The sequence below is a fragment of the Pezoporus wallicus genome, unplaced genomic scaffold (genome assembly GCF_028554395.1).
Source record: "Pezoporus wallicus isolate ANWC-B61680 ecotype Strahan unplaced genomic scaffold, APGP_CSIRO_Pwel_v1 contig_8047, whole genome shotgun sequence".
Lineage (NCBI taxonomy): Eukaryota > Metazoa > Chordata > Aves > Psittaciformes > Psittacidae > Pezoporus > Pezoporus wallicus.
The window spans coordinates 4212339-4237089 of record NW_026639548.1 but is presented as its reverse complement, the minus strand read 5'-3'; the positions used below and the strand labels follow the sequence as shown (position 1 = coordinate 4237089).

The 24751-nt window shown below is 39.3% G+C and overlaps 1 protein-coding gene across 2 annotated transcripts in view; it reads left to right on the top strand.

Moving 5' to 3' along the window:
- Positions 1-24751, top strand: part of TMEM132C (transmembrane protein 132C) — a 204621-nt gene that overhangs the window by 14891 nt on the left and 164979 nt on the right. The window contains exon 1 of one of the 2 annotated variants that reach the window (XM_057414938.1): positions 18121-18214. The exons of the other annotated variant lie outside the window; for it this stretch is intronic. The gene's annotated coding sequence lies outside the window, so the exon portion shown is untranslated. Of the gene's footprint in view, positions 1-18120; positions 18215-24751 lie in introns of those variants that run through there. 2 annotated transcript variants of the gene reach the window in all.

Genomic DNA, 24751 nt, shown 5'->3' with positions numbered 1-24751 from the left:
ACCTGCACAAAAAGTGATAATGGCTTCTGATAGTGTTAGTCTGAGAAGCTAGGACTGAATGGAATTGGATCCTGTGGCAACACAAATGTTGAAGCTGCAGCTCAGGACTTGATCTTACCAAAGTCAGTGACCATGATACTGGACTTGAGCTAATAAAGTTCAGTGTCTGTGACTTACTTTAAGTTCAGTTAATGCTGCTGTTCTATAATAATTCTTGGTGATCTTTGAGCAGGTTACTTAGTGGATTCTTTCCAGATGATTGTAGTGGGTACCTGAGGTATGTTATTACAGAGCTACCTTATTTAGAAAAAGAGGGTAGTGATTGAGAACATCTGAGAGATGACTTTATCTGGAAGCATCCTTGTTTCTTCCTTTATTATAGGAAGAGCTGAAGAAGAACTTAACTTAAATGCATAGATTTAATGGAATTAATCTGTGCAGGCATTTATCATTTCCCACTTTACTGCATTCCAGTTTGTCACACTGCATGCATAAGAAAAGTTTTCCCCCCACCAGAGTCCCGATGTTAGAGAATCCCCTAAAAGTTCTTTGCAGCTGTCAGGGAGTAAGGATTCAACACACTGCAAAAAAGGCTGAGCGTGTTCAAGGTCAAGAATGGGGCTGATCTGTGTGATTGATAAAAATACTTCAAGAACCTCTCCCAGTTTTTAATCTGATGAAGTTTTTAGGTCTGCATTTAAACTTTTTTTTATAGGCTCCTCCAAAGCAAGCAGTCAGACTTCCATTAAGATCTTTGTATATATTCCTGCTAATTAAGCTGTTAAGAGTGGAGTTGGGAGAATCTATTTACACACTTTTGAGTTTAGTGGTTAATATTTTGAGAATAGCTTTGTCTGTTGTATGAGGAGGTTCCTTTTAGTCAGCATACAAAATAAAACTTTGATTTTTGAATATCAAAGTGGTAATTTCCTTCAGTTGGTTTCAGAAATAGAGTAATAAGACACTCCATTAATTACTTCATTTTTGTTTCCATAAGACAGGAAAATAAGTGCTTAGAGAGAAAGCAAAAAAAAAGATGTCTTCTTTTAAAGACTCAGAGAAGCCTATTCAATGGCTATAACGTTCCTGGATATTTCCTAGAGCGCCTGCCAGTGCCGTATGTGATATTTTCATCTCTTTACTTACACATCACCAATGAACTATAGTGGAGGAGATGCCTTAGCCGATAAATCAGGCTTTTATCCTCATACCTTTGTTGCAAGGGGGCTTATTTGAATGAAAAAGAAATACTTTGTAGGCTTTTTTGTTTTCACTGCATGAACATAGACCAATAATTTATAGTACTTATGGCCTGTTTCTGAAGCCTGTCTTAGTTTTCTCAGGAAACTTTGCTTACACTGACTTCTTTCCCCTTAAATGTTGTCTACTAAAAATTAAAGATCTAAGGAGTTGGTGGTGTTCAAATATTGTGTCTGAGAACTGGAAGGTTTGGTTTGGACAGTACAGCAGTACAGTCTGTGTTTCAGAAGCGCAAGCTTTCCTTTAATAAGCAGAAGTGACCTGGAGGGTTTCTCCTAAGTTCAGTGAGTGGTGTGGTAGCACAGAGATTGGATACATCATGGTAACTTACAAAACTCAGACTGAAATCCAGAATTTTAATGCAGACTGTGGACTGAGAAGCTCTGCTTCATTCAAGTCTGGAAGATGATCTGTAAAGCACATGGGACTCTGTCTGCTGTGTACATAGACAGCTCAGTATATCACCAAAACAACATCAGGCAGCTTAATTTGCTTCTATTCCTATTCAGACAGGCTGCCCACATGCAGATTATAAGTAGATGCATCTGCAAACATGCTGTGCTTCTTCCCAGTCTCTTCACAGACATAGCCATTAAGCGCTCTGTGAGTTCTGAAGGCAAGTCCACCAGTTCCATGCCATGGTTACCAGGTGCAGATTTGGGTTCTGGCCAGATTGTCCTTGACAGGACAAAGTTTATTGGCTCTTGTTTTATATTTCACTTGTTTTTTAAATGTGGCTGTTATGTTGGCCAGGTTCCCATAGTAAATTATTTTTATGTACCTAATTCATTCTCAATGAAACAAACCAATCCATTAAGAATTCTGCACTAAAAACTGTAGCTCATTATGTGTTCTTGTGGTGTATGACATCAGTAGAATGCCACAAGTTAATTACATTCTTAATTACAGCTTTGTATTGAATTAGGGACCTGTTATACATAGAATAATTGAAAACCTGCTGAGATCACGTCTGGTAACATCTAATTGTATCCCATGACCCCCCCCCCCAACTTTTAAATAAAAGCTGGCATTTCATTTAGCATGGTTTTAATTAATTGACATGAGAAATGTAATTAGAGCTGAGGCAACAGACCAACTATCTCAAAACAATCACTCAGAAATTAATCATATTTTGGGGAACAGTTAACAATTTCCAGAGCAGGGGCTATTCTGCTGCGTTTCTGGAAAAACCTTGAGCAGACACAATTGAAGCAAGAACTTGCTCCTCTTTGAAGAGAAGAAATACTTGAATGTTCGGAGAAATTCCCAGTGCTCTTTCAACCTAAGGAAACTTGATATGCTTGCAGCTTCAGGCATGAGAAACATAAGAATAGCACAGGAAGAGAACTGAGATCTAATGATTTTCATTTCAGCATCAGTGAGGGTGGATTGCAAGTTGGACTTGGACTTCCTGCTCTTGCTTTCCAATTCGCACCTGCCTATATGGATTTGGCAGAGTTGTTTTGGAAACTGTTTTGCCATCTACCATCCACTGTTGCAGGTAATGGGAAAAAAAAATAATTATCCTTTCTTTCTAAACATGCTTAGCCCACTCTTGCCCTTAGTACCAAGACTAAACAGTTAGCTAAGTTAGGCAGGACCCGGTAGTGAGGATGGCAATCATTTAGTGGTTTTTTTTTTGGGTTTGTTTTTTAAATAATGATTATTATACTTTTCTGTTAATATTTTTCCACAGAAGCAGAGGCTTTTGTTTAAATCAACCTGCACCAGGGCTTTAATTCCAGGGTGAAGAATAATGTCCTCTTGCTGTTTGCAGAAAGATTTATTTGTTTCAGGACAGACAGTTTTTTTTCTTTCCTGTGTGTAGCCTGAGTTAGAGGATCTGATGTGTTTCTGTTTGATATCTCTCAAATTAATGTGCACATATTTAGACCTGCCTATACATAAATATGCATATGTTTTGTTTATAAATGGAGAGCATATGCAAGGGTAAAACTGCTGTGTGAGAGCAGGTTTAAGAGATCTCACTGTGCTTGGACACAAGCAGAAAAACACTGGGTGCATCAACTGAAAACTGGCTGGCAGCCATAGCACATAGAATGGAGGGAATGTTTGCCTAAAAGACTAGATTGTGTCAAGCGTGACTAAGCAGGAATTTTAGCTAAAATGCGTTAGCAAATTGAATGCTTAGAGGAAAATGAGAACGTTCATGGTCTTATCTTTGTTCACTTGAGACTGGATTTGATTTTTTTAATAAGAAAATCAATGGAGGGGGTGAAGGGAAGTTCTGCAGAGTATGCCCTGATTTTTCAGAATGCTGATATAGATTACTGCTGGATATTATGCCATGGCTCTGTTTACATTCTTTCTAGAATATGCATGCCTGTTAATAGCCTTGTAGCTCATGGAGCACTGGACTGTCAGTCAGGTAGTAAAATACTTTAATTACCCCAGACCCTGTGAGAGAAAGGGTGGGACTGAATAAAAGGAGTGCACTTCAGTCTTACTTTGACTGTCAAAAGAATGATAAACTGTAAGTCCTGACTATTCTTATTCTTCCTTTCTCTATGAGCGGCATTCCTGATGGAAAGAGGTATGGGTGTGTAGGTACTTTGCCAGTTCTGCTCTTCTAGAAATATTTAAGGATATGGGAATGGCCACTGCAAAGTGATAGCTTCATGGAATAAGTTATCCAGCAGGTCAGGTAGTGCAGAGCTGACAGTGGAAGAGGTTTCCTTCCCTTGATGAAGGACCATTATGTGTACTTACGATAGGGAGAGATATTCAGCAGTTAAGCTGTGCTCATGTTGAATAAGTGAGAACCCCTGTTGCTATAAGGTTTCTGAAATGCTGTCTCAATTAATAAACAGGTAGGGAACTTTTTTGAAATACTTGACCCTGCCTTCTTAATCTTTCATTCACTTTGTCTTTTATGGACTGCTATTACTTTGTTCATTACTTTTTTTCATAGTATCCTTACTGGATATGTATGCAAATTGGTGAGCAAATCGCCATATTCCTATTTCTGTTTTCTAGCTAGGTTTGGCATGTAAAACAATGCTGCTCTGGCAAGGTCCTGGGAACTTCTGCAATGTGGAAAACAGGGCTGCTGGAGGCTCCAAAGCTAGTTAAATGCTAATTCTACCACTTCATTTCCCATGTTTCTGGGAATATATGGAAAAGAGGAATGAAACAGATACGATGTGGTTAAGTTAAAAAAAGAAAAAAAAGCTGTTGGAGCTAGAAACCATTACCTGTCACTGAGCTACTGCATTCAGTGTGGCCTAGAGTGAACAATTCCCATTGTATCACTGGATGGAGCTGGGGTAGAGCTGAAAATCTTGCTTCTGTGCTTGAAATACCACTGGAGTAGTGTTTCGGGAGTTGGTGAGAAACAATGCTTGAAACCTTACACAAAGCCTATGTGTGGGAATTAACATTTCCAGAAGGTGCTCATCTTGTTTTCTCAAGTCAGGAAACTCATTGTAAGAATGCTAGTTATGCGCAACTTGTGTTAGAAACACGGAAAACTCGTCATTGAGGTTAAATTTACACCCAGGCTGCTTGTGCAGAAGTGATGTTGTGATTAAGCTTTTGGAGACAGAAAGGGGGACCAACAGCCTAAATTGGGGAGTTTAGTAAACATTTTTCTTGACATGTGACTTCTGAAACATTCCTGTCCCCACAAGGCTGTAGGAACGGGCGAATGGAATGGACTGACAGTAATGGGCAACTGTCTTTCTGCTCATCTCCTTCCAGTTTTGCTTATCCATTTTTCAGTGACAATACTAAATGAAGTATGGGTTTGGACAGCAGCCAGGTGTCAGCACATGGCAGAAGATTTTAATTCTGCTTTTAGAAACCAGATAAGTGGTGTGCTAATACAAGCTAATATAAGCACAACCTCCCTTCTCAGTTGGACAGCTTGAGGGTTAAGATGATCATGACACTGCCATGTTGTAGCATTTAGTGTTAGAGCTTGTTAAAGCTCTAATTATTGTAACAGGCAGTGTGCTGCTTGTAATGTAACTGTAACAGGCTGTCTCAGTATTATAACGTCTATTTGGTTATGTACAATGACAGAGCAAATATATAGCATTAATTCCTTGTGAAACCTTGTCTCTTGGTTATGTACCTTTTTTTTCTTTCCCGGTTGTGTTCATACTTTGATGCTGATCAGGATTCATAACTGCTGTTATCCTTTTCCATTCCCACCCTCCTGATTTCAACATTGAAAGCTGTGTTTCTGGGTAATCATCAGGTTATGCATTTAGCTGCCTCCTGTGCGAGTTCCCTGTTTTCTTCAGATGAATTGTAGAATCATAGAATAGTTAGGGTTGGAAAGGACCTTAAGATCATCTAGTTGGAACCCCCTTCCATGGGCAGGGACACCTCACACTAAACCATCTCACCCAAGGCTCTATCCAGCCTGGCCTTGAACACTGCCAGGGATAGAGCATTTTCAGCTTCCCTGGGCAGCCCATTCCAGTGCCTCACCACCCTTACAGTAAAGAACTTCTTCCTTATATCCAATCCAAACTTCCCCTGTTTAAGTTTTAACCCATTACCCCTTGTCCTATCACTACAGTCCCTAATGGAGAGTCCCTCCCCAGCATCCTTATAGGCCCCCTTCAGATACTGGAAGCCACGAAGCTTGCTGTAGCTTGAACCCAGGACAAGCTGGGCTTGTACTTCTACAAGCTGTAGCATGAGTGTTCTGATGATCAGTGAAGACATCTGATTTCAGTGAGGAAATTAAGACCAGAATGCCTCTGAATGCACAAAGGGACTGAAATTAGTGGTTTTAACATTAATGGTACTAGTGCTTTTTAGCCTTCTTTCCCATTGTATACAGATTTTAACCCCTTCCACTCTTCATATCTGTGCTTGAATTGATGTGTAATCTTTCATAGAAGAGGGGAAAGGCTTCCTTGCTTTATGGCTTCTAAGTATTTTATTTTTAGATGTGGGATTACTGTAAATTTGCTTAGAGAGATCAGTGAAAAGAAAGTGACCATCTTTGTGTAAGTGTTTTGTTATGAAACATGAGGATTTCTCCATTGCAATATGCCAACTGCAGGTGACACAATTTTTGGTATTGAGAAATTGTAGAATCTGTGTCTGGGTTTGCACAGTATAGGAGGATTTTTAATGGATAAAGAAAGGTTGGATCTCAAAGGTTCTGACTATTGCAGTGCTGGATGTGTGCATATAAAAACATGCTCCTTTTCTCATTGAGTTCATACAATACAGAACAAAGCTGTGACAGTACACTCGGAAGTGGGCTCGATGAGTCCTTTGCCAGGTTGCTGTTTGCCAGCTGAATTTAGCACTCTCATTGCCCTGATCAATGAATAGATTTTCCTCAGATCCTCTTTTATTTTTTTGTTTCCTTTCCAGATATTTTTTTTTTCTATGGAAGATGAAATCTGTCATGGGGGCTCAGATTTATTAACTGCTGCCTGAGATACTTTGTGTGATGTCAGAGCAGGAGAGGAACTGATTGTACCCTTAGAACTACCTTTAACAGAAAGGCTTTGGAGTATTCTATAGATTTTTAAGATGCTTGGTTAGTTTAAATGATTAATGTGGAAGATTCAGAGAGACTAAATATTTAAGACTCTATTCTGCCCTTACTTGTGCCCGTGCATATCTGGGTTTTCACATTAGAATGAAAAATCTATATGATAGTTAAAAATTTGGTACCTGCTTACAGAAACTTATGTATAGATGAGTAGCTTTTTTGCTTATATGTGAGAAATAGTAACAGTTGTATGGGGACTAGATATTTAATATGTTATTTTGATCACTTATATACCTACCACAGACTCTCAGACCAAGCTTCTACTCAGTTATGTCCAGTTCCTTCTAATTCTTTACTAGGTGCATGCCTTATTGCTCAAGCTATGAGCAATGTGTATTGTTTGTAAGGCCTCTGAAAGTCTAGCATTGCTACTTAGCTGGTTGGCCTAGCTTGCCATCCCAGTGTGCCTGGTGTAGAGATATTGTAGTTCTTGGTAAAAGTGTTTCTGCACTGTCTTTAAAAATGACTGCTCAAGGGTTTTCTTATCGTGATTCAGAAATCTGCCATCTGTGACAGTGTGATGGGAATATTGTGTCAAGGTGAAATTCAGATAGTGATAGGAACTATGCAGTCAAGGTGAGAAGCTCACTCTGCCTGGGATTTACTCGTTACAGTCCCAGATGTAATGCATTCATTAGTGAAGTCTGAATTCAGAGTGGGAAGAACTGACTTGGCCTACTCTGTTCCCTTGGAGTATTTCATTAGTGACTGCTTTTCACAGTTACATGTGTAGCTAGGCTGAGGGTTTTGTATATGCTAAGTGGATTCTAGTTATTCCCCTGACCTTCAATTCCTCTTTCAGAAGTTTATGCATCAAGAAGTATGCTTTGGTGCAGTTCTAAGGAAAGTCTGTGTTTGCTGGTTTTCAGTACCTTTATGGTATGAAGATATTAAGGTATATAGGCAGCTTGACAGCATGACTAGACTGGATAACAGTTGTCAAATCCTGCACGCCTCAGACAAGGTATCAGTCATTGTCAGTGAAGATTGTTTAATTGCTCTATAGATGTATTTTTCTTATTGGCTCTTCCACATGGTGACTCGGGAGGGTGAGGAGGTTGGGTGAATTGCTTCAGGCTAATTGCATTAGTAGTAGCCTAATGCAAAACATTAAAAAAATAAAGCCAAACAGTGCAGCTGTTTGCCTTTTGCCTCTCAGCCAGCCCTTCCTGACACATGAGGCACCTTCATGCCGTGTGAGGCAGGGATTTGTATTCTGCTGAGTTTGAAAGTGTGATCTAAAGGGATGCTGAGTACCCAGCTCTCACCAAATTGCCAAGTCCAGAAGGCCCTTAAAAGAGCACTTGTGGAATTTTTTAGAAGGGCTCTTTGGGCAATACTCAGTAGTGAGTGTAGAGAGGCCTTCATTGAGAATCGCATATGTTCAACTGTGGAACAGATGTATGGTGTGATATGGCCAGACGCATGATACAGGATGTTGTGAGGGAGGTTTCTCTCAAATGCCACTTGCAAGAAAATTGATCTAATAACTATAGTCCTGAGACAGGATATAATCTGAGCATCTAGTTTGCAATGTGCTTTGCTGTGACCTCTGTCCAGCCACAGCAAGGAAACAAGGGCAGTGGTGTGCAGTTGATAAAGGAGTGTGTTGATTGTTGAAGATATGGAAGGAGTTCTACCTCTGAAAAGCTTAGAGGATGTTTTTATAGTAGCTTTGAAAAGCACATTTGCTGTGGTGATTCACTATTTTTTCCAATTTGTAGTTGAAAGGTGGACTCTTCATTCAAATGGGTTGATGACTCTGAAGAAAGCAAATTTTAGTGTGGTTTTGTTGTTGGGTTTTTTTTGTTTGTTTGCTTGTTTTGTTCTTAAATCCTTTTTTTTTCTGGACAGCATTGCATTTCCCCCAACTGTGCAGAAAGTGAATCTGATTGCTCTGAGTTGTTCCTTTGTGGAATTCATTTGTGTTCCCTCACAGTAACTGAGGAAGTGACAGACTTTTTCATTATGCTTTTGTTTGTGCAGATTGACATATAAAGTCCCTCTTGATCTGTTATGAAATGGAGGCATGTTATTAAGGATAAGGAGGGAAGAGGGAAAGTCTCTCCAGACTTTTCTTTCCTCCTGCTCAACCATATTTTATTTTATCATGCTTCTGCAATTAAGTATTTGCTACTGCTTAATAAAATTGTGTAGTGCCAGGCTGGCAAATGGTAGAGCTGCAAAGCTGATAATGAATCTCTAGAGCTTTGGAGTTGATGCTGAAAAGTAGTGAGCTTTGAGGGGGGTCTGACCTCAGGAATCCTGTATCAGAGGGGGTCAGAATTGCACATGGACTTATGGGTGACTTAGTGGAGCCAAGTGATGCTTTGGAGTAAGTTTTAATATAATTGGGCCATTTCCTGTCTGGTACATGAAAATAAAGTAGAACCTAAACTGAAAATTGACTGAGCATGCTTTAGGTGTTGCACTGGAGTAGGTAAATTTGCTATAGCAGTTGTTTTCTTTTGTAAGAGGATGAGGCTTCATGTGTCTTTAGTATAGTCAAGATATATTATGTCAGAGAAACCAGTAGGTTAATTTAGCTGTTGGGCATTTTTTATACTAAAAATACATACTTGAATTGTGTCCCTGAATTTTCCTTTTGTTCCTTCTCTTTCTGCAAAAAAAAACTTGTGTGCCTATTCAAAATATGTGTGTAAAAAATAGATGTAACAATCTTGGTGAACTGCTTCTGTGTCTGACTTGAATTTGGCATGCACAAGTTTGTATGTTGAAAATTAGCAGAGTTGTTACTTCAGATTTGTTTGTTTAATGATGCACTGGTGTATAACCAGTAGGGATGAGAAATCGGAAGGTTGCTTTTGAACTTGATGACAGATTGCCAGGGGAACGAGGGCTATAAAGCCATTCATTTGGCTGTCCTCTGGGGAGAGTCAGCCATCCATCCAGCTGAGTCAGCTGTAGCAGTGAGGCAGGAGAAACCTTCCAGTTAGCCAACCATTTAGAAAATGTGCTAGCTGCTTCTGGGGATTCATTTAGTTAATCAGATTAGTTTAGCAAGTGTCAAGAAGAGAACTGACCAAGCTCTAGATAAAGCATCCCATGTAAAAGAGAAACAATCAGTGACAACAAATACAATAACTAGTATTTTTTATGACTATGTCATTTCAAATCACAAACACTTAGTAGTGGTTACACCTTTGTATTAATACCTGTCTGTGGATTGATTTGGAAGGGTTAAGATTTATATATTGGGTTTAAGTCCACTTCTTCCCAGGTCCTCCCATGTTGCTTCTTTTCATATTGTTTTCTGTATTGTTAATCATCCCTCATTATTACCTGCTTCTCACCTTCTTTAAAGGCTTATAAGTACAAAGTAACTTCCTGATACTTTCATGTGTGGATCATGGAAACACCTGTATTTGTATCCCTTACCTCTTTTTTTTATGCTGCTTTTGTCAGTGAGGATCCAGGCCAGCTCACATTGCAGTCCATAAGGAGCAGGAGGTGGCTGAGAATTTCCAAGCTAAGAAGAATGGCACTCAGAAGTGGGCTTATGAGCTCACTGGAAACTGAATTGCAAAAACTGGGTTCCTAGCAGCATCAAACCCAGGATCCATTTCTTTTCAGAAGGAAACAGAGAACAAGACACGTAATTGGGGCACTGCCTCATTTATCTGTATCTTCAGTAAAACCTTGTGTGTAATTATAAAATACTAGGAGAGTTTAGCTGGAAGATAAAACATGATCTGTTAATATTAAGGAGCCTTTTGACTTAAACCAATTGAGAATCTACTGTTATATAAAAGACTGTAAATAAGAAAGATCCTAAAAAGCTGGGTGGTGTTAATGCTTTTTTTTTTCTTTTTAGTGGAAGAAGCTTTTTTTTTTAATTGGTGTTATTTACATGTTGTAAGCAGCAGTGAATAGGGGTTAAGAAAATGAACATTTTGGTACAGTTTTGTTCTCTGCTTTTGGTGACTTGGACCTATTTTCAGTAAAAATTCTTCAAATGCATCCTAACTTGCTAGAAGAGGTTGCAGAGTTCATTATACTGCATAACGTGTTTTATTGAGAACTTCAGTGGAAATCAATACAAAATACTGTACTCATTACAAGTATTTTGGAAGTATTTTATTAATACTAAGGACGCTCCCCTTTTCCCCTCCAAGATCTTTGGCTTTCTTTACTTTCAAACATTTACTTATTTTGCAACATCTTCATTACTTTCACTCTGTAGGAGGCTGATTGCATGAACTCACATACTTTGTGTTTTGAGGAATTAGCCATTAAGTAGCAACAACTTAAAATCTTCTCTGATTGATTACGTGTAACTGTCTAAATTGCAACAGTAATTCAATGTAACAGTCATTGCTTATGAGGTACAAAGAAATATATTTTGCTAATAAAACATCATTGTACACTTGATAAGAGAAAATATTGAATTAACATTTTGGACTATTTTTATATCTTAATTCTGTTCAAATTTCTGCTCTAATATAAAAAAGATTCAGTCATGTCTTTTCATGAAGATAACTTTGAAATCCTTTGCAGTGGAAAAAATCAAGACAAAGAACTGCCAAACACAAGTTGTATTCTGTGAATGTAAATAGGCTCTGCACCATAATCAGTGATTTTTCTAGGGCTGGTCTGGAGGCCCTGTGTTTTCATGGGAAAATCCGTTTGATGTGTACCATCCCTAATTTCTGCAGTACTGAATAACCAGGCTCTAATTCTGTTGTAATGAACCATGTGTTAATGCTACAGCCTTCTGTCCAGCCAGAAGCCAGAACTCCATGTCTGACTTTGTAATGAATCTTGCAGTCATCTTGTTGACTCCATGGGTAGGCTTTTGTTCCAAATCTGTCCTCAAATATTGCTAGCTTTCATTGAAACATACAATGCAGCCTACAGTTGTGCTTGGGTTTATGCAATTTGCTAAATTTCCTGGAAAGTGTGAATACTTCATACCCTTGAGGGAAATTTGTTTATTTGTTTCCTTGTTAGTTTTGAAACAGTGGGATTTAGAACAGTGGAACTGACTGGAGCTGTTTAAAGTTTAGGTTTCTTTTTTGTGTTGGCTTTTTTTTTAAGCTATGAGTCAGACAGAACTAGCACAGAGGTGAGGGTTTGCTATGTGTTTCCTGGTGGAAAGGTTTATTCTTGCAGCCCCCCCCTTTCTTGGAGTGTCATTTAATAATGAGCTCTTATTGCTGTGTTCTGATTGGTGTTTTTCCCCAGATTGTTTTATTTTCTGCTATCAAGTTGATAGATTTTTGTCACTGTTGGTTGTTTTACTGCATTTCAGTGTTAGTTTAAAACTTGCAAACAGAACATCCAGGAAGATACTGAGTTCAGAGACTGTTTGGTATTGCAAATGACTTATTCAAATCCTAATCAAATGCACAGACCCTAAGTAAATGAAATTCCTCCTCCCCTACAGGAAAAGCATGTGAGACCAATCCTGTTGCACTCACATGCTGCAATGAGTCCTGCAGTGGCCTGAGCCATGTTCTTCAAGCACATTGCTTCAGCCAGCAAGTCTGCATACAAGTCATGCAGTTTGGAGTGGTAGTTTTGTTGTAGTCCCACTGAGATGACCATCCTTTGTGACTGGGAGAGATTTTGTGTGTGCCTACATCCAAAATTTTGGGAATGTACTTTATAGGTTAGAAACTGATGCAAAGCTTATCAGTTGTGTGGGTGGCTCCAACAGGTAGGTTTCGATGGAGTTTTGTTGATTTTTCAGGCATGTGTATAGCACCATTGGTTTTCATATAGCGAGTCTAGCCCGATTCAAGTGTGCACTTGTATTCTTTGTCTGCCCAGCTTCTCCCCATTAGCATAGTTGTTACTCCCGAGAGTATGTGTTCATTCATTGCATCTCAGTGTGGCAGTCAAAGAATTAATTACTCTGAGAAGGGACAGGCCTCTTCTAAAGAGTTTCACAACTTCTGCTTTTAATGGATCTCTCTCCCCTGCTGAGGCTGCACTGCAGCTTGTCAAAGCATTCTCGGCGGCTCCACGGGTCAGTGGTTCCCAATGGAGAGACAGTGTTAGAGGAACCGTGACACTGGTTCCTAAGGCTGATTTACTTGGAGTTGGGGGTGAGTGAGGGAACAGGGAGAAGGGAAATTGTAAGCCCTTGAGTCATTGTTCACAGGAAACAGATTTGAAAATTCTCATTTAAAGTAAAAGTAGTACTTTATTTAAGCACATGTTACTTGCACACTCAAGTGCTAAACCTCACTGCTTGCTTCTAAAACTGATTGCCTAAATGGCCTGACTGCAGTGCTGCTGGATGTTCGTTTCATTATCTAATGTCACTTATTGATTTTCATTAAAAACATGTCGGCAGTGATTTTTCTAAAGCACCGCGGAAATGCATCCTGACCCTTTTTTATGTTGAGTCCACTGCAGAGTCTCCCACTGAATCAGTCTAAAGCAGGATTAATTTCTGACTAAGAAATGTTGATTAAATATTTTGATGTATGAGTGGTTAAGACTGCTTTAAGAACAAAGCATGCCATGAGGAAATGAACTGAGACAAGGGAAAAGCTGAAAGAGAGGATGCTATAAAACAGGCGCTTGTCTATTCATGCATTGTTATTTAGTGATGCAAATTAGCTGAGGATCTGGTCCTGTGTATCGGCATGAGTTCACACACCACATTGTATTGAAATGAAGCCGATAAGAGAAAGGAAATATTATTTAAAAATGTAGTTAAATCTGAGTACAGACAATCTTTTCTTACCTTGTTACCATGAATTTTCAGGGAGCCTGGCATATTTGTTCCTTGAGTCTTAAAATATTGACAATCACAAAACTTAAATTGATCATTTGGTTTTGTAATATGCCTCTGTTCTTTTCCTACTCTCCTCCTGTGGCTCATCATGCTTATTTTTCAGAAATGAAAAATCAGTTATTAGATATGTGTCCTGATGTGCAATGGTATATGAATATTCTGTGGGCCTTTAGCATAACTCCAGCTCAGCTGCCTGTGATTGCACGGCACTAAACTTGCTGCTCCAAGACTTGTGCTAATTCCTGCATTAGTTAACCCTGAGGCTTCACAGAATTGTCTCACTGTTGAAGTTCAGTTACTGGAAAGTTCTGGTACTGCTGAACTGGCTATTGGATTTGAAGCTATGGCCTAATTTAAGTAGTAGTGGGCTGCAGAAATTCAAATTCATGACTGAAAACCAGAAAATGCTTTTAAAGCCAGTTTTATGTGTATCTGTAAAGATGGACAAGCTGGTTTCCCAGCTTCTGTACTGTGGATTGTAGTTTCAGAAACACAGAAACAATACTTCGTTCATTAAGTAACTACTAGCCTTGTTTTGTTTGGCTTGGGTCCTAAAATTTATGAAGAGAAATGTAGCATCTCATTTGTGGGGAAAAATGAGTTTGAGGCATATATCTACTATTGCATCTCTTGCATTTTGCGCTGCAAATCATCCACATGAGAATGGGTTACTTGAATACAAGTAACATAGCCAAACCTGGTGAGGTAGAGTGGAGTGTGTTCCCAGGTGATAGAAACAACTCTTGTGTTGCTGGAATATAACCCTGGCTTCTGCTTAGTCAGCAAAGTGCTTCAAGTTAACTGGTGCACTTGTGGGTAGAAAAAATATCATTGGTAGAAAGGAACATTCAGAAACTCAGTATGGATGAACACCTCAGTGCATGTAAGTGTCCAGCTCTTTGAGGTTCTTGCCCTGTCCTTATTTTTCCTCTTTTTAGGAAGAGTGTGTGTGTGGGAAGTACAATTAGAGCCTCTTGGTGGAGGATATTTGCATGCTTTTGAAAAAATAATGCTGACCAGGTGTGACTTCTGTCATCTGCATTACAAAGTTGTAGAGTATAAAGCTCATGACTCTCCTTCTGGGGGTGAGCATGATAGACAGTTGTACCATAGTGTCTGTTGGAGTAGTTCTTTGCCTTTTGATCACAGATACATGTACCCCAAGGGGAAAACCTTTGAATGCCTCTCCATGTGCACCTCTGCATGGCTGTAAAAACTCTTTGCACTGAGGGCACGTGTCCCTGTTCTCTGCGGGCACTCTTATTTTTTTTCCTCCCGTTGCCTCCTCTTTCTTCAGTGTATGTTCTTAAGCTGTCTGCCTTTTCTTCATTCCTCTTTTAATCTGCATTCATTATACTCATTTTACTTTTACTGCTATTAGTGCTTACTGTTCTGTAGCGGAGTAGATTTTTAGGGTAGACATCCTTTCGAATACTTGTTGGATTCCCCAGGGGTTTGTGAAAGCATCTGTTTAAGTGGGACCAGCTGATACATACAGTGCTGCTCAAAGCCCACTTACATCCTCCGCTTCTGGCAGGTATGTAGATCTCTAACGGCAGCAAGAGTGCTGCAGCTCTCTTGTATAATATAATAGTGAACTTGTATGATAGCACCAACTTCTTGCCTCTTCATGGTGCAGCCTCATGTAAACTTAGCTATTGTTACACAAAGCTGGGATAGAGGAACAGATGAGTGGTCCATCAAATACATTGTCTGAGCTCTGGAGGTGGCCTTTTCAAGTGTCTCTGAGGAATGCAGAAGTAACCCCCCAATGTGCTGTGAGCCAGTTGTGCAGCTCTGTATGACCGGGCTGGAGGGAGGAGACTGGATTTCTTCCTGACCCCCACCTGTCAGTCAGCTTAGCCCTGAAGGATAAGCTGATCTTTTGATGTCAAGGCTTAAAATTGTTGAGACTGAAGGGCATTTCTAATAGGTTATTGGGTGAGCAAGGAAAAGCAATGGTACTGTGGATGGTATCAGCTTTGCTTTGATCAGATACTGTAGTCTTGTGCACACACACACATAAATTTAATAGTTACTACTTAACATTTACCTACTCTGTCCGCATTACTAAATGAGAAGCAGACGGTGTCTGTGGGTGAAGTCTTGGGCAGACAGATCTGAGAGCTTTGCCCAGCAGTGGTGACTAACAGAGCAGTTTTGTTTTACTGATAAAACAGTGAAGGAGCAATGCATGAACTCTGATTTTCCCTATAACTGTGTGGATGCATATGTGTGTGTGTGCAAAATACTGTAAGGCTGCCCCAGTTTGGAGATTTTGATGCTTTTGAAATACAAGTAATAAAAGCAGAAACTGGCACAAACCTATCCAGAGCAATGCACTGAAAATACAACTGCTGAAGGGGAAACACCACATTCTTCACCCTTCAAACAACCATACCATAAATTTTCTCCCTCTTTCGGTTTTAGTACTGTTGTAAAAAGCCCAGGCCTGCTTTAAAAACGTGAAACTTTCTCTTACAATGGCCAGAACTGAGCTCTGAGACACTGCCACAACTCATTGTCTGTAGAAGAACCCTTGCTGGGAAGGCTGTGATTTATATCAGCCTGCCTGTCATGGGGTGAAAGGAATGCCCGGGTTTTCATTTTGATCAAATGTTAGGTTTGAAAACCACCCACTGCTGTAAACTCAGTTGGAGTGGAGAGATGAGATGGAGCACATTGCATGCTTTGTTACTGAGATAGTGTTTTAAGGCTGTCTGAATCTGTTTCCCATTGCTGAGTGCAGGGAGGAATGGATTTAAAAAGGGAAAGCTAAACTGAGCTTTTCTGGATTTGTTTTGTGGGTTTTCTGTTGTGTGTTTTTTTTTTTTTCTTCCCCTACTTTCAGTGCAATAGAAAATGGGGTGAGAACAGTTCAAAAATATGTACTCTCTTCAGTAAAGATACTAAAGAAGGCAAAATCTTTGGAACCTGAGTAGATGAACCTGTGGAAAAGATGGGGGTGGAATTTTCCAAGGGGACTAACAGAAATAGCCACCTAGTTCTTACTGAAAGCTGATGGACCTGCCCTTATGCTTAAAACAGGGGGCTGTGGTGGGGGTGACACCAGAACAGTTTTGTCCTGTAATTGGTTCAGCAGCTTTCACGTGGACTTTTCTTTCTGAAAGGGCAGTTGCTAATACAGTTCTAGAACCATGATACTGTTTTCTATTTAAAATGCACAATAGTTTCTGTGTCTTTTTCTTCTCTTCACTCTGTTGGCAACAGCACACAGGACTTTCCCTGGTTTTAGGTTTCATCCTCAGTTTCCAACTTGGACTGCCCATAAGGTATAAAAGCATCTGACCCCAGTTTGTGGCCCTGAATTTAAATTACATTGTTTCTGATCTTTCTTAGGTTAGTTCTCTTTTGCATTGAGTTTCATGATGCAGAATAACATTTTTATCTCATTAATATACTTGTGTTTACTTTGCCCTGAATGAGTATTGGAGATCCTAATTAGAGTTTGGAGCAGTCCTTCCCAAGGTTATATTAAACAAAGACTATAATACGGACTCGTGTTAAGAACATGAAAAATTCTGTGCTCTTGAGCCCATCAGTACACTCACGATCATGATCTTTAGATCAACTGTATGCTGTCAGTGAGCAATTTTTATGAATAAAGGATCACTACTATGAATAAGAAAAACTGTCTTACCTGCCCCTGCTGGCATTACAATTTGTAAATGTAATGTAAAATTAGAAGATGTAGATAACTCCCCTGCTCTGCTACCATGAGATGTGTAACCTTGGGCAAATCATGTCTGTGTTCATCTGATACAAAAAGGGATAATACAGTCTCATAGGGGTGCTTTGAAACTAAGCACGTTCAAGATTAAAATATTATAGTGACAGTGGCAAAAAATATCCAGTGCACTTCAACCGGTCTATTTGATCAGTACTTCAGGTCAGAGCAGATTTAAAGGCCATCTGTGGCATGACTCCATTGACTTATATAAACCAGGATCAAATGTGATTCATGTATGTGTGGTCTGACCCTTTTGAATTCTCTAGTCAAGTTTTGTTAGGAAGGGAGAGAAGCACAGAAGTTTGCTATGATTTTTATGTGTCTGTCTTGAAAACAAAACCCTGTCAACATCTAACCAGAAGACTCTTGCTTGCAGTTTTGATCACTGTTTCAGGGACATGAATAGCAAGCTGAAATGTGTGTTTTAAATTGCAGCATACAACCTCTGAATATTTGTCAGACAGTTAATGTGGGTGTTGTAAATGATGCCCCCTCTAACCTTCTTCCAAAATTAAATATACTTTACTAACAGACCTGCTGAACTAGAACTCTAGTTATTATTTTGCAAATATATTTTTAAATCCTTGTTTTTTCCATCTTTTTCTTTTTAACTATACATTGTACCTTTATTGGTTTTACATTTCCAGGCGTAAGAGGGGAGTTTATCCCATAGCCACATAATTGTGGTCCTAGCTGGCAATGAACAAAAGGACTGACTGATTAGAGGACCTAACAGAGCTTGGTGAAGGTGGTTTCCAAATGTAGAGAGATATCCAAGATCCGTTTCACCAGGGAATCAAAGGCTGAGTTTTTGAACATCGCATTACTACTAATTCCCAGCTGGAATGTGTTAACTGCAGCCATTGTTGTAAGAAATTGCAAACACCAGGTAACCCTGCACTGTGGAGCTGGAAATGATTCTCAGGCTTCTCTTACAGTTCTCATTATTGAAATCTACATCCTATATTTTCCTCATAAGGTTCAGGTCTGGATTTCTTGCCTTTTGGCATTAACTTTGTGCTTGTTCTGTTCAGCATATGACTTACTCGTGGGCAGAGTACTAAATGCCAGTGCTTTAGGGATGGGTTTGAGTGGTTTTGTCAGAGACGTCTTTTTAAGGTAACATTCACTTCATTATTATTTTGGTGGTATGCCTGTACTGTTGGCATCAAAGCCAAGGGTTGAGCTCTGACAGGTATGCACATTATCTATCTGAAGCTGTATTGCAGATAAGGATTTTATAGTTTGATTTTATACCCTCTTAATTTTAACAGCCATTCAGAAAATGCCACGCAGCTTCAATCAGTGGAAATTCTCTTGTTTGTAAGAGCTAAGGCTTCGTAAGTATGGGCTGAAGTGTGTTTCTGAATAGGAATGCTGTTAGAACTGCCTCCCCAGCTCCTGTAATAAAAGTTTGCACAATGCACCTTAGTGTACCATCATAAAATAGTTAGGGTTGGAAAGGATGTTAAGATCATCTGGTTTCTACTCGGTAAGATCCCATTTGATAAATCAAATTATCAAATGTAAGTTTGTATACAGTGTAAGTCCATTTACAATACTCCTTATTAAGTAAAATGAATTGGAAACTTAGCTTTTCTGCATTTTACTAGTTATTTTTGTTCAATTGCTGCATTTATCACTTGGATCAATACATCTTCTAATGTAATTTCGTTTGTGAGCTTTCTAAAAGAGGTGTGAAACTATATTCACAGCAAAAACTGAAAAAAAGAAAAACACACTTTTGAGTCAGTGTGATAGAATACTTGTTATAAACTTCGGACTGGATTGTTGCTTTCTGTTAGCATACCTACATAGTATATCCAATATATCCGATTCCTTGATACTGGGTGTCGTGGTTTAAACCCAGTCAGGTAACTCGTTAACTCACCCCCCCACCCTTCTTTTCTTCCCCCTACTCCCGGAGGGACGGAGAGGAGAATCGAAAAGAATGCAACTTCCACGGGTTGAGATAAGAACAGTTTAGTAACTAAGGTATAACACAAATCACTACTGCTACCACCAATGATAATAATGATAAAGGAAATAACAAGGGAAGAGAATACAACACCTCAGCACCAGCTGACAGATAACTCCCCCCCCCAAGCCTGACCAAGCTCCGACCGATACCTCCTCCAACCCTGCAGTCTCCCAGCCCTTCCGGCTCACTCCCAGTTACATCCTGGGCATGACGTGCTGTGGTATGGAATACCTCTTTGGTCAGTTTGGGTCAGGTGTCCTGTCTCTGCTTCCTCCCGGCTTCCCCTCCTCCCTGGCAGAGCATGAGGCTCACAAAGTCCTTGGCCAAACCAAAACATCACTATCAGTTCTGTACCCAGGCCGAAAGTCAAAACACAGCACTGCACCAGCTACCAAGAAGGAGAAACATGACTGCTACTGCTGAACCCAGGACACTGGGTTAAAAATGTTAGTGTTAACTAGGATAGGTGGGTACTTAGAGTCATAGAAAAGAAAGAACATCTGAATTTACTACTGTAATCTTTCAATAAGTAGTTGTAAGTTACGGAGTCAATTGAACCAGTCCAACTGCGCCCTGTAAGTATTGGGTCCTCAGTTTCATAGAAATACTTAAGCCACAGCCCTCTGATGGAGGGAGATCTGAAAATAGCTAGAGGGGTCAGCTCTGATCTCTCTTGTGAGCCTGGAATTTGTTGAGTAGAGTTCTTATCTGTGCTGTTCCCTCCCACACCTAAGTTCTGTTGCATTTGTTGTATACGTTTTACAGAGCAGAAAAGGAGTGCTTCTGAAAGCTGTCTTAAAAATGCAGGCTCTGAAGAGATTGGGGGAAAAGGGCAAATTCTTTTTAATTCCCATTTGTACAAATAATCCATAGATTAAGGATTTCGGAGCAGAAAGAGGAGCTGAAGTCCGAAATGCCTGGCCCCTGTGTGGGATTCATACAGAGCAGCTGAACAAAATTCTTCACTTCAAAAAGCCACTGCACAGCTTCCTTCTCTGTTCTCAAGGAGATGATGAAGAAGAAAGATGATGACTTTGCAGCTGATTAATCACTGGGAAACAGTAATCACTAGTGGTGTGTTTTGGATCATTATTCAAGGACTTTGAGACAGAAATAAACTGGAGAACTACAACAGTAGCTTTCTCTAATTATTTTTCTGTTCTCAGCCCTACTTCATGTATTGAGCAAACCATTTCTCTTCTTCCAATTTATAGTCAATGATCTCTGGGGCACTGATTCAAAACATCCTGCAGAGTTTATTCTAGAAGCTGACTTGGTGAGAGCACATTTACGTCTTTAAAAGAGGCTATTTATTGTGGAATTAATTCAGACTCTAAAATCATAGCTAAGGTTTTATGGCATACTTAAATGTATATATCTGCTTGAAAAATATTTTGAAATAGATCTTTGTCATCTGTAAATTGGCACAGCATCTCCAGAGCTGACAGAAATGGAGCTGATTTATACCCGCTGAAGTTTGGACCCCTTTGAGTTTTCCTTTCTCTTCCATGTGTATAATGCACAGAGAAAGAAGGCAAACCTCTCTAATCTGGAGAGAATTTAGACACTAATCAAGCACTGAAGAGGCACCATGCCGAGGCTGAGAGCTAAAATCCTAAGGATGAAATCAAGTAATTGCTTTATTTCTTTCTTTTCAGACATCTAGAGAGATGCTTAAAGGCAAAAACTAAAAGTAAATGAATGAATCTAGCCAAGTGGATTTAGCTGCAGATGGATGTATTAAACTTCCACTGAAAGTGGCAGCAAATAGGTGACACTCAATATAGCTTACAAAGGCTAACACCAGCAGTCAGGCATCTCTGTGTTTCTCTCTGACTTAGTATAACCTGTCAGCACCCAAACCAAGGGAAAAGGTGCTTAATTTAGAAAGAAAAGGGGTTTTCATTTTGTTTTAAAGTAGCTTATAATCAAGAAACTACCCTGAAGTCAGTTAACTATCTTCATGTCTGTATCTTTGCCCAGACCCTGAACAATTGCAACAGTGATTTAATGATTTTATTTTTTTTTTTTTTTGTGGGTATCATTTGTGAGAGACTCGCACTTGGAAAGGAGCAAGTGAAAAGATGTAGGGGAGGGAGAGCAGGGAAGAGTTGGTCACTTCCTTTAAATGATCACAACATGACCATTTTACAAGTACATTCTGTTGCAGCTGGTTCTTTGTACTTTGCTGCTGATTGGGGTCTGATTGTTGGTACTGGAGGAGTGATTTTTTTCCTTAGCTTTTTCTTACATGGGTGGTTTCATGCTTCTCTTCTAGATTAGGAACAGGACATGCAGGTTTTCTACCAGACTTGAGTAACCGAGCTGTTACCAAGGAAAAGGTTTCAGGCTTGGATTTTAGGTGTAGGTAAAGGATTTACAATATTTCTGAGCCCCCTTTTCTAAAATGTTAAATGAATAGTGATATGGCAAAATCAAGTAAGGGTAGGAGACTTCCTGGATGTCAGTTGCTTGTAATATGTGTGGAATGACTGACATCAACTTTCAACTGCCAAATCAGAAGTTCACACCACAGACTGAATTTTACTTCAGTCCCAGAGACCCAGATTTTCAAATGAGCTCAGCCCTCAGGTAAATGTGGGAAGAAATGATTATATTTCTAGGGCCCTGCAAGCTGAATTTCAGAATTACTGCCTCTGGGTACTGACTGCTATAGACTCCCAAGTGTAGAAATGCAAGTTAATGCCTGCAGGATTGCACCCTAGATGTGTTGCAACTTTAATTTTGGTCCCTGAGAAGGACAATGAGCTCATACAGACCTAATGACAGCTCATCTGCACTTTAATTAGCCAGAGATGCCGTCATATTTAGTACAGGAGCCATACTAAAATGCCACTCACATTTCACATTAAGTGTTCTGTGTCAAAGACACCATCACCCAGGAATGAACTGCTGCTATTAAATTTCATAAACAATCATTTGAAATAAAGAGTTGTCACAGAAGCAGACTTAAGCAGCATTTTAATGTAGTAGCAGAGGCCTTGTTGTGCAAGGGACAGCATTACAAAACTCTCCTCCAGACAGAAAAGTCGTTAGATCTTGGTCATACTCACCTGAGTGGCCAGGTATGTGTGATCTTGATACCTTGGAGCAAGCTAATGAATTCCAAGAGGACCTGGCAACACCATCTAGAGTTGAGGCTGCCTGATATTTCTTATTATTGGGCCTTTTTCCTCTTGTCAATAAATACATCAGAATTGGAAATGAGATTTTCTGTACCAGTGTTGGTCTGTCTCTGGACAAATTTTACATTTAGAAGAGTGAAAACTGTTCAGTTTGAGGAAGAAATTGGAGGAAAACTGTTTAGTCAGCCTTTTATTAATATATTTTCATTGAGACTCTTCAAAACCTTCATGTTCTTAAGAGAAGGGACTTTAAAAGTGGTGGGAAGGTTCATTTTCATGTCATTTTATGCATTAGAAATCTGCAGAGATCAGCTTTTTCTATTTGAATATGGTGTAATACAAATAATAAGAAATAAGCAGTAAAATGAAGGATGCATTATGCTCTTTTTCTTCTAATCATTATATCATCCTTGAGTTCAAAGTTATTGCTTTCGACCCTCAGGATATTTCTTTTCTGCGTATCTCCTGAGCGTGTCTTACTGAAGCAAGACGCTATTGTGTTTTCTGGGGTCACTTAAAAATTTCCAAGCAAACACTTTGCCATTAAAAAAAAAAAATAAAACAAAATAATTAATGATGGGAGGGAACTATCAGCACAAGCAGTGAATACACTGGGACAGTCTGCACCTCCTGCTGCAATTCAGAGACTTTGGTTCATTTCCAGTAACACTGAAGTCTTAACCACTGCAATTACCACTGAACCTTCGGATTGCTAGCAACTAGCAAATGAACAGAGAAAGCAGTTATCTGAGTAACTAGGGAATTTAATACCAGAACAGCCTTCTTTTTCACTGGCACATTAATGTGCAGTGATTATATACCCAGAAGACAGAATTTAGCTAAGTTTCTGGTGGGGGTAAGAACTAGAGCAGCAGTAATCTCATATATCTTTAAAGGAAGAAATAGGGAAATTGTGTAAATAATTGGGATGGGATTTAGTTTTTCAATCTGCCTGTTAAGGTCTAGATAGTCCTAAACCATAGGGAAGTTTTCTTGTGATACATCAAAAATGAATGAAGTTCTTCTGATATGTATGAATATAATTGCCCTTCACATAACAGAAAACCTGATCAAAACACTATTTTTCTCCCAGATGTATCTGATGTCTTGTGCAATTGCTTTGTCAGTTCTTCCATCCTGTGCTTCTAATAGATTTTGGTCTTGTTACTGCTGTGGGTTGGGCAAGTTTTCATCTGTTCCTTAGTTTCACCACCTGTAAAACTGTGGAAATGACACTGACTTCTGCTGGCTAGGGGAGTGATCCTGAAGTTATAACAGGTATTTGCGTCAGGTCTCCGTTTCTTAAATATAGCTGGTGTATCTAATAGTACAATGTGTATGACAGTGTGTATGACTGGAATTTAAACAGCATGATTAACAGCACTTGTAAATAAATGCCAGTGTGTTTACACCAACAGTAGCCATGTGTAGAGCTTGGAAAGATGATGTTAATAATGAAAAACCCAGAAAAAAGACAAGTGCCTACTCTTTCCTGTTCTAGAATGAATCTGCATTTTTTTTGCTATGTGTATTAAATCTGAAATTGATTCTGGAAAGCTGTTCATGTCGTTGCCCTCTCCATCCAGCAGAAGTGAAAAAGCCACTGATTTGGTTTTAATATATTGGAGTACTATGTAGGATTTTAACTTGGTAGCAGTCTAGCAGTTAAATCTTTTTAGTATATAGGGGCAAGGTTCTACTGTCATTTACTTTTCAGATGCTTAAGTAAGGAAAAACTTAGTGCTTATTTCTCAGAAATTCTTTGGTAGATGTACTGTAACAGAAATAAATATTATTTATTTAAAGTGCCTTATTCAACCTCAAAGACACTGAAAATGGAGACATGCTGTGAGTTCCTTCTCTCTTTGTGGGGCTGGGTTTCATCTTTCTTGAAGCAGTTGTCTTTTTGCTTCTTGAACTCTTCTCCTTTGCTATTGAGTGTCACATCTGGTAAGGTCTGATCCCTCATATCTGTAGTCGCAAGAACCTAGATAAATCTAAACCTACTGTGGAAACATGTTGGTTTAATCATGATTTTGATCAACTGTTTTGCTTTGCTCCCCCAAGTGTTTCAAGATGCTTTCATAGTAGATGCAAGGGAATTCTGGGAGATGGGAATAAGGATTTATATGCAAAATGTGGATTTGGGGGGGTTTAGAAAGAAAAATTAACTGAGTGAAATGTTTAGATCTGGTGGTTTCCTGCTGAGAATGCATATTTTTTCAATTGGGAAGGCTGTTCTAAAGGACTGAAGAAGTGCTATGTGTGTCTCTGCTCTTTCCTGCAGCATGCTGAAAGC